The sequence below is a fragment of the Nuphar pumila genome, chromosome 16 (genome assembly GCF_984573655.1).
Source record: "Nuphar pumila chromosome 16, dmNupPumi1.hap1.1, whole genome shotgun sequence".
NCBI classification, from domain to species: Eukaryota; Viridiplantae; Streptophyta; class Magnoliopsida; order Nymphaeales; family Nymphaeaceae; genus Nuphar; species Nuphar pumila.
Window position 1 is genome coordinate 2,094,772 of NC_143264.1, and position 8,715 is coordinate 2,103,486.

Consider the following 8,715-nt stretch of genomic DNA (forward strand, 5'->3'; position numbering starts at 1 on the left):
CAACAATTAATCGTTCCACCTTAAAATTAACAAGTTTAATTATCTACAATTCAACAATTACATTTAAGAAACAAAAAAAAAAAGAACTTCTTTAACACAGTTCTCTAATCATCGCCAAGATTTTGTGCGTCTTTTTCTTCATTGCCTTTATCTGTCCCTTCAGCTCCGCTACGCTGATTATCGCTAGCAGCCTACACAAGAAAAGAACAGTCAGTATTGATAAACAAAATATAATGAAATAAATTACACACTATATGTGATTCTATCAGGTGCTCATATGTGTTCTAAGGCAATAAAAAAACTTTATATGTGATTCTATCATGCTCATATGTGCTCTAAGGCAGGCAAAAAACTCTATATATGACTCTATCATGAATTATATGTGTTTTAAGGCATTAAAAATTTTTTATATGCGATTATATCATGCTCAGATGAGTTCTAAGGCAGCTAGAAAAACTCTATATGTGATTCTACCATGCTTATATATGCTCTAAGGCAGGCAAAAAGCTATATATGTGATTCGATCATGCTCATATGTGTGCCAAGGCAGTCAAAAAATTGAATATGTGATTATAGCATGCTCATATGTGTTCTAAGGCAGACAGAAGAACTCTATATGTGATTCTATCATGCTCATATGTGCTCTAAGGCAGGCAAAGCAAAAAACTTTATATGTGCTTCTATCATGAATGATATATGTTCTAAGGCAGTAAAAAAATTCTATATGTGATTTTGGCATGCTCATATGTGTTCTTAGGCAGTCAAAAAACTGAATATGTGATTATAACATGCTCATATGTGTTCTCAGGCAGTCAAAAAATTGAATATGTGATTATAGCATGCTCATATGCGTTCTAAGGCAATCAAAAAAACTTTATATGTGATTCTATCATGCTTATATGTGCTCTAAGGCAGACAAAAAACTTTATATGTGATTATAGCATGCTCATATGTGCTCTGAGGCATGCAAAAAACTCTATATGTGATTCTATCATGCTCATATGTGCTCTAAGGCAGGCAAAAAGTTATATATGTGATTCGATTATGCTCATATGTGTTCTAAGGCAGACAAAAAACTGAATATGTGATTATACCTGAGAGGGACCTGCAATCGAAGATCCCCGGTTCAGCATAAGATTGTTGATCTCATCTCGGAGAAAGGGGGCGACGGTGTCATGGAAGTAGTCATTCATTGTGTCCTTAATGATCTGGCGTACATCATCACCAGAAAGAATAGGCTGCTGCTTGGAGCTTATGTCGGCGGAAGAAGTCTGTGAGCCGTAACTGGAAGAAGCAATAATTGGTGAAGTGTTCAGATTACTCCCAAACCCGAACACACGACCTTTTTTGAGTTCACCTGCTGCAGTCACCCATGCTGCAGGATCAAATGATGGATGCTGAGTAGCGTCATCGCCATGTCGCTCTACCATCTGTTGCTCATATGCCTCCTACAAAATAATGTTTAAAGTATGCATTAATAATTAGTGATAACATTATAATAACTTGCATATTGCAATGATTATTAATAGAATAAATACATACCATTGTCGTTCTCGCTTTCTCTGATACGAAGACTCTCGTGGTCTTCCGTTTATGTGTTTCAACAAACACATCCTTATATGGTACAATGTCTCCTTTTTCTGTTTCTTGCGAAGTTAAAGGACAAAAGATTTAGTTCACAAGTTTGCAACAATACTTATAAAATTAATATTATATATTGATGAGTTACCATTTTCTTCAGGTGGCTCCCAAATATCTTAGATCCATCTGTGTGTAGATGGACTTCAGGCATTTTCGCTCGATTTTGTGCAGCCTTCACAGAGCAATTTCGAAATGCATCTCCCGCCCACTTATCGCACATTTCATCCCAATAATCTCTCCTGATAGTAATAGGGTCATGGCCCTTCCACTGTAGTGGATCATCTATTACGCCAGATGCTTTTTTTGCTGCAGTCTTCATATTGTGCAACATGTCTGCAAATCGATTGTCAGCCACCTTCTGCCACACCTTCCTTGCATCATTTTCTTCCACCGTAGTTGCGAAGCGATTCAAAGCCTACAAATATTTTCAGAAAGTTAATAGACATTACTTAAATAAATTAAATATGAAACACATTAACTATGAGGAACAATTATATACCGTGAATGATGACCACAATCTGTCTAACACCTCTTTTGGGTACTCTTTCCATTGAGCAACCGGTCCTAGTAGATGTTGAAGAAGTGAATTCCTAATCTCTCGTACTACTTCTTGTGGCTCAAACCTCGTGCTGCACATGAATTGGTACACAGTAAATATTAATATAAAATATTTATAAGATATGCAATAATTGAAAACGAAATACTTACGATCGATTATCAATATAGACTATTCGAATGAGTCTTCTTGTGCCAGACTGAGAAGACCCTGCTTCCTGTGTTGGCTCATGACTTTTGTGATCAACTGGTGTAGGCTGGTCGTGTACAGGCGAAACATCATCTGTAAAAAAATACGTTAGACTTTCTCAAAATGCGCATTTGAACTAATCAAGCATCCAATTAGTTAAATGATATACCTATCACAGGAGCCCGTGAAGATGAAGGCTGGGCCTGACTACTATTAGATGAGCGACCACTGTAACCTGCACGAACCATATTCTAACAAATAACATATGTCATACAATACATTCAAATAATTCACATCAAGTATTACAATACATTCAAGTCATTCGTATCAAGTATTACAATAATTCAAATCATTCGCATCAAGTATTGCAATACATTCAAATGATTCACAACAAGTATTACAATACATTCAAATAATTCATATCAGGTACTGCAATGCATTCAAGTCATTCACATCAAGCATTGCAATGCATTCAAATCATTCGCATCAAGTATTACAATGCATTGATAACTTAATATTTTCATGTGCAAATTATTAATGACACGATACAATCATTTGAAACATGCTTTCATTATACAATTTCACATGGAAGTCATAATCAAATTGAAAGTAACTACATGCAAGCATGTATACAATTACATCAAACATTGCAATACATCGTAATCATTCATATCAAACAAATGACAAACATGTACCTGCAGCAAACACACTTCAATATCTCACTAAATACTACCATGCCTAGCATGGACTTCGTACTCCAAAAATAAGAACACTTCAGTATTCATACATTAAAATCATGCTCAGCATGATCTCCGAACTCCAACAAAGCAACCCTAAATATCAACAACTAAGTGAGTGTGTGAACAATAAAGTGTTACATCTAATAAATTAAATAACATATGATACACTTGCATCACTTACTCACCACGGGTATTTACCCGATTTGCATTGTTTTTGTCACTTACTTACCACAGGTGACTGAGCACGAGCTGGTTCCGTTGAAAAATCTGCACAAAAAAATATTGTTTTAAAATGAAGTCACCACGAAAAAAAAAAAGAGGTTGTTCCGGCAAGGGGTCGACTCCCCTGTTGTTCCGGCAGGGGGTCGACCCACTTACGGAACATAGGGGGTTAACCCCCTTACGGAACATAGGGGGTTAACTGACCCCCTGTTCGGGCAGGGGGTCGACCCCCAGCCTTTCCGTCAGTGAGTCGACCCCCTGCCGGAACAGCAGGGGGTCGCCCCCCTGCCTGAGCAGGTAGAGGGTCGACCTCCTGCCTGTTCCGGCAGGGGGTTAACCCCTTGCCGGAACAGGCAGGGGGTTAACCCCCTACCGGAAAACGCGGGGGGGGGGGGGGGGGGGTCCTTTACCTGTTTTCGGGCGGCGGGGCCTGCGGACGGTGGGACCGGCGGACGGCGGGAGCGGCGAACGGCGGGAGCAGCGAAAGAAGAAAAAGAAAAGCTGTCTGGGATTAGGGTTATTCGAAACTTAGCGACGGCTTAGCGACAGAATTAATCTGTCGCTAAGCCAACGTAAATCAAATTTACGAAACGAGCGACAGACTATATTCCGTCGCCAAGTCCGTCGCTAATTAGAGACCGACTAGATTTTGTCGCAAACGTTGTCGGCAAATGGTGCCGCCGTAACGAAAAAATAGTATGTCACAAACTCCGTCGCTAAGTAGCGACGGACTGGGCGACAGACTATATTCCGTCGCTATTTTCGTAAGCTTCATTAATTATAGCGACGGATGTTTGTCGCTCGTTAATCTGTCGCTAACTAGCGACGGAAATATTTCGTCGCTAAAGTCCATCGCTAACAACGTATTTTCTTGTAGTGCAAGTTCTTGATGGAGAAAATTATGCAACATGGAGTAGGGCTATGACAATGGCCCTCAGCGCTAAGAATAAACTCGAATTTATTGATGGCACCATTACTAAACTTATTCTTCTTCATTTGAGTTACCTCTATGGATCCGATGTAATCATATGATTCTGTCGTGGATATTGAACTCTCCTTAAAAAAATTTAGCTAACAATGTGATATATGCTACCACGGCGAAAGAGGTCTGTGATCACCTCAAAGGAAGATATAGTTAAAGTGTTGCACCAAGAGTATATCAAATTCAATATGCTATATCAAGACTCCAGCAAGAATCAATGTCTGTAGTAGATTATTTCACTAAACTCAAATCTCTGTGGGATGAACTTTCATCATACTCCACATTGCCATGTTGCACGTGTGGTGCTATGAAAGAAATCAATGATCAACAACAAAGAAGAAAAGTCATTCAGTTCTTTATGAGACTGAATGACTTTTACAATGCAATTAAAAGACAAATTCTTCTTTTAGAGCATCTTCCTCCAAAAACCTACTCGCTTGTGATACAAGAAGAGAAGCAGAGAGAAGCTCGCATTTCTCCTAGTGAGATTGAGAAAACAACATTCATCGCTCAACAAAAACTTTCTAGACCAAACTTTAGAAACAATCGGCCTATCTGTAGTCATTTTAATAAAGTAGGCCATATCAAAGAGCGATGCTATTTCCTGCATGGTTTTCCACCTAAATCTAAAGCCAAAGCTTCCAATAATAGATCTTTGCCAATAAGCAATACTACAGTCCAACAAAAGATAGGTCAACCGTCTACTTTGAAACATAATGGAATATCATCGTTAGCCATGCAAAAGACATCTGAAGGTAACTCTAGTGTGCAGTTCAATGTTGCTCCTTCACTCACAATGGAGGAATATAATCTGTTGATGAATCTTGTCAAGCATCAATCATCTTCGGTTAATTTTGCAGGTATGTCGTGTTCCTCTTATGCTTGCAACTGGATCATAGATTCTGGTTCAATTAGTGAACACATGGTAGCTTCACCTAATATGATGTCTTAGTCGTGCCTTACATCTGAAGTTTTATAAGTCCGTCTTCCTACAAAAAAAGTGGCTCAAGTCTCTTATGTTGGATCTATTAACATCACACCTAATTTATTCTTGCAAAATGTTTTATGTGTTCCCTCTTTTTGCTTTAATCTTCTTTCTGATAGTAAAATCACAAGAGCATTGAATTGTTCAATCACATTATTCTCTGATTATTGTCTTATTCAGGACCTTGCTTTCAAGATGATGATTGGAATGGGTGAGGAAAAGGATGGGCACTACCACTTAAAAGTTCCAACCAGCATACCAGCAAACTTGACCTCCATCAAAATCTTCACTTTCGACCTATGGTACCAATGTCTCGATCATCCATCTCATAAGTGTGTGAAATTACTTCATGATTATGAAATTAATTCTTCTATGAAAGAACATTCACTACAACAAAGCAGTAGATTAGCGACGACCACATTCCGTCGCGAATCCGTCGCTAATCCGTCGCTAACATGGTTAGCGATGGATTAGCGACAACGAGGCGACAATATGCTTACGTCGCGAATATTTCGACGCTAACTGGCGACAGAATTATTCCGTCGCCAGGTTCGTCGCTAATTGCGACGGAATAACGAGCGCTATATTCCGTCGCCAATCCGCCGGTACTAAACGGCGATCACGGCTTGGCGACGGATTTACTTCCGTCGCTATGCTGTCGCTAGATTAATATGAATATCGACGGATGGTTCCGTCGCTAATCCGTCGCAAACACGAAAAAAAATTTAAAAAAATTTATTTGAAAATTAAATACCGAGAACTATACAATTTCTATTTCCTGTAAATAAAAAACAAACTACACAAAAAAATTCATATAACAAGAATCTACAACAATTAATCGTTCCACCTTAAAATTAAGAAGTTTAATTATTTACAATTCAACAATTACAATTAGGAAAAATAAAAAAAATAGAACTTCTTCAACACAGTCCTCTAATCATCGCCAAGATTTTGTGCGTCTTCTTGTTCATTGTCTTTATCTGTCCCTTCAGCTCCACTACGCTGATTATCGCTAGCAGCCTACACAAGAAAAGAACAGTCAGTATTGATAAACAAAATATAATGAAATAAATTACACACTATATGTGATCTAAGGCAATAAAAAAACTCTATATGTGATTCTATCATGCTCATATGTGCTCTAAGGCAGACAAAAAGTTATATATATATATATATATATATATATATATATATATATATATATATATGTGATTCTATCATGCTCATATGTGTGCTAAGGCAGTCAAAAAATTGAATATGTGATTATAGCATGTTCATATGTGTTCTAAGGCATCTAGAAAAACTCTATATGTGATTCTACCATGCTCAGATGTGCTTTAAGGCAGGCAAAAAACTATATATGTGATTCGATCATGCTCGTATGTGTGCTAAGGCAGTAAAAAAATTGAATATGTGAATATAGCATGCTCATATGTGCTCTAAGGCAGGCAAAGCAAAAAATTTTATATGTGATTCTATCATAAATGATATATAGCATGTTCATATGTGCTCTAATGCAATAAAAAAACTCTATATGTTATTATAGCATGCTCATATGTGCTCTAAGGCAGTCAAAAAACTGAATATGTGATTATAACATGCTCATATGTGTTCTTAGGCAGTCAAAAAACTGAATATGTGATTCGATTATGCTCATATGTGTTCTAAGGCAGACAAAAAACTGAATATGTGATTATACCTGAGAGGGACCTGGAATCGAAGATCCCCTATCCTGAACAGCGGCCTTGATCTCATTTCGGAGAAAGGGGGCGACGGTGTATTGGAAGTAGTTATTCAGTGATTCATTAATGATCTCGCGTACATCATCACCGGAAAGAATAGTCGGTTGCTTGGAGCTTATGTCGGCGCAAGAAGTCGGTGAGCCATAACTGAAAGAACCAATAACTGGTGAAGTGTTCATATTACTCCCAAACTCGAACACGCGACCTTTTTTGGGTTCACCTGCTGCAGTCACCCATGCTGTAGGATCAAATGATGGATGTTGAGTAGCGTCTTCGCCATATCGCTCTACCATCTGTTGCTCATATGCCTCCTACAAAATAATGTTTAAAGTATTCATTAATAATTAATGATAACATTATGATAACTTGCATATATATTGCAATGATTATTAATAGAATTAATACATACCGTTGTCGTTCTCGCCTTCCCTGATACGAAGACTCCCGTGGTCTTCCGTTTATGTGTTTCTACAAACACATCCTTATATGATACACTGCCTCCTTTTTCTGCTTCCTGCGAAGTTAAATGACAAAAGATTTAGTACACAAGTTTGCAACAATACTTATAAAATTAATATTATATATTGATGAGTTACCATTTTCTTTAGGTGGCTCCCAAATGTCTTAGATCCACCTGTGTGTAGATGGGCTTCGGGCATCTTCGATCGATTTTATGCAGCCTTCGCAGAGCGATTTCTAAATGCATCTCCCGCCCACTTATCGCACATTTCATCCCAGTAATCTCTCCTGATAGTAATAGGACCATGGCCCTTCCACAGTAATGGATCATCTACTACGCCAGATGCTTTTTTTGCTGCAGTATTCATAGTGTGCAGCATGTCTGCAAATCGATTGGCAGCCACCTTCTGCCACACCTTCCTTGCATCATTTTCTTCCACCGTAGTTGCGAAGCGATTCGAAGCCTACAAATATTTTCAGAAAGTTAGTAGACATTGCTTAAATAAATTAAATATGAAACACATTAACTATGAGGAACAACTGTATACCATGAATGAGGACCACAATCTGTCTAACACCTCCTTTGGGTACTCTTTCCATTGAGCAACTGGTCCTGGTAGATGTTGAAGAAGTGAATTCCTAATCTCCCGTACTACTTCTTGTGGCTCAAACCTCGTGCTGCACATCAATTGTTACACAGTAAATATCAATATAAAATATTTAAAAGATATGCAATAATTGAAAACAAAATACTTACGGTCGATTATCGATATACACTATTCGAATGAGTCTTCTTGTGCCAGCCTGAGAAGACCCTATTTCCTGTGTTGGCTGTTGACTTGTGCGATCAACTGGTGTAGGTGGGTCGTGTACAGGCGCAACATCATCTGTAAAAAAATACATTAGAAATTCTCAGAATGTGCATTTGAACTAATCAAGCATCCAATTAGTTATATGATATACCTATCATAGGAGCCTGTGAAGATGAAGGCTGAGCCTGGCTACTACTGGATGAGCGACCACTATAACCTCCACGAACCATATTTTAACAAATAACATATGTCATACAATACATTCAAATAATTCACATCAAGTATTACAATGCATTCAAGTCATTCACATCAAGTATTACAATGCATTCAAGTCATTCGTATCAAGTATTAATATACATTCAAATAAAATTTTTAATCATTCACACC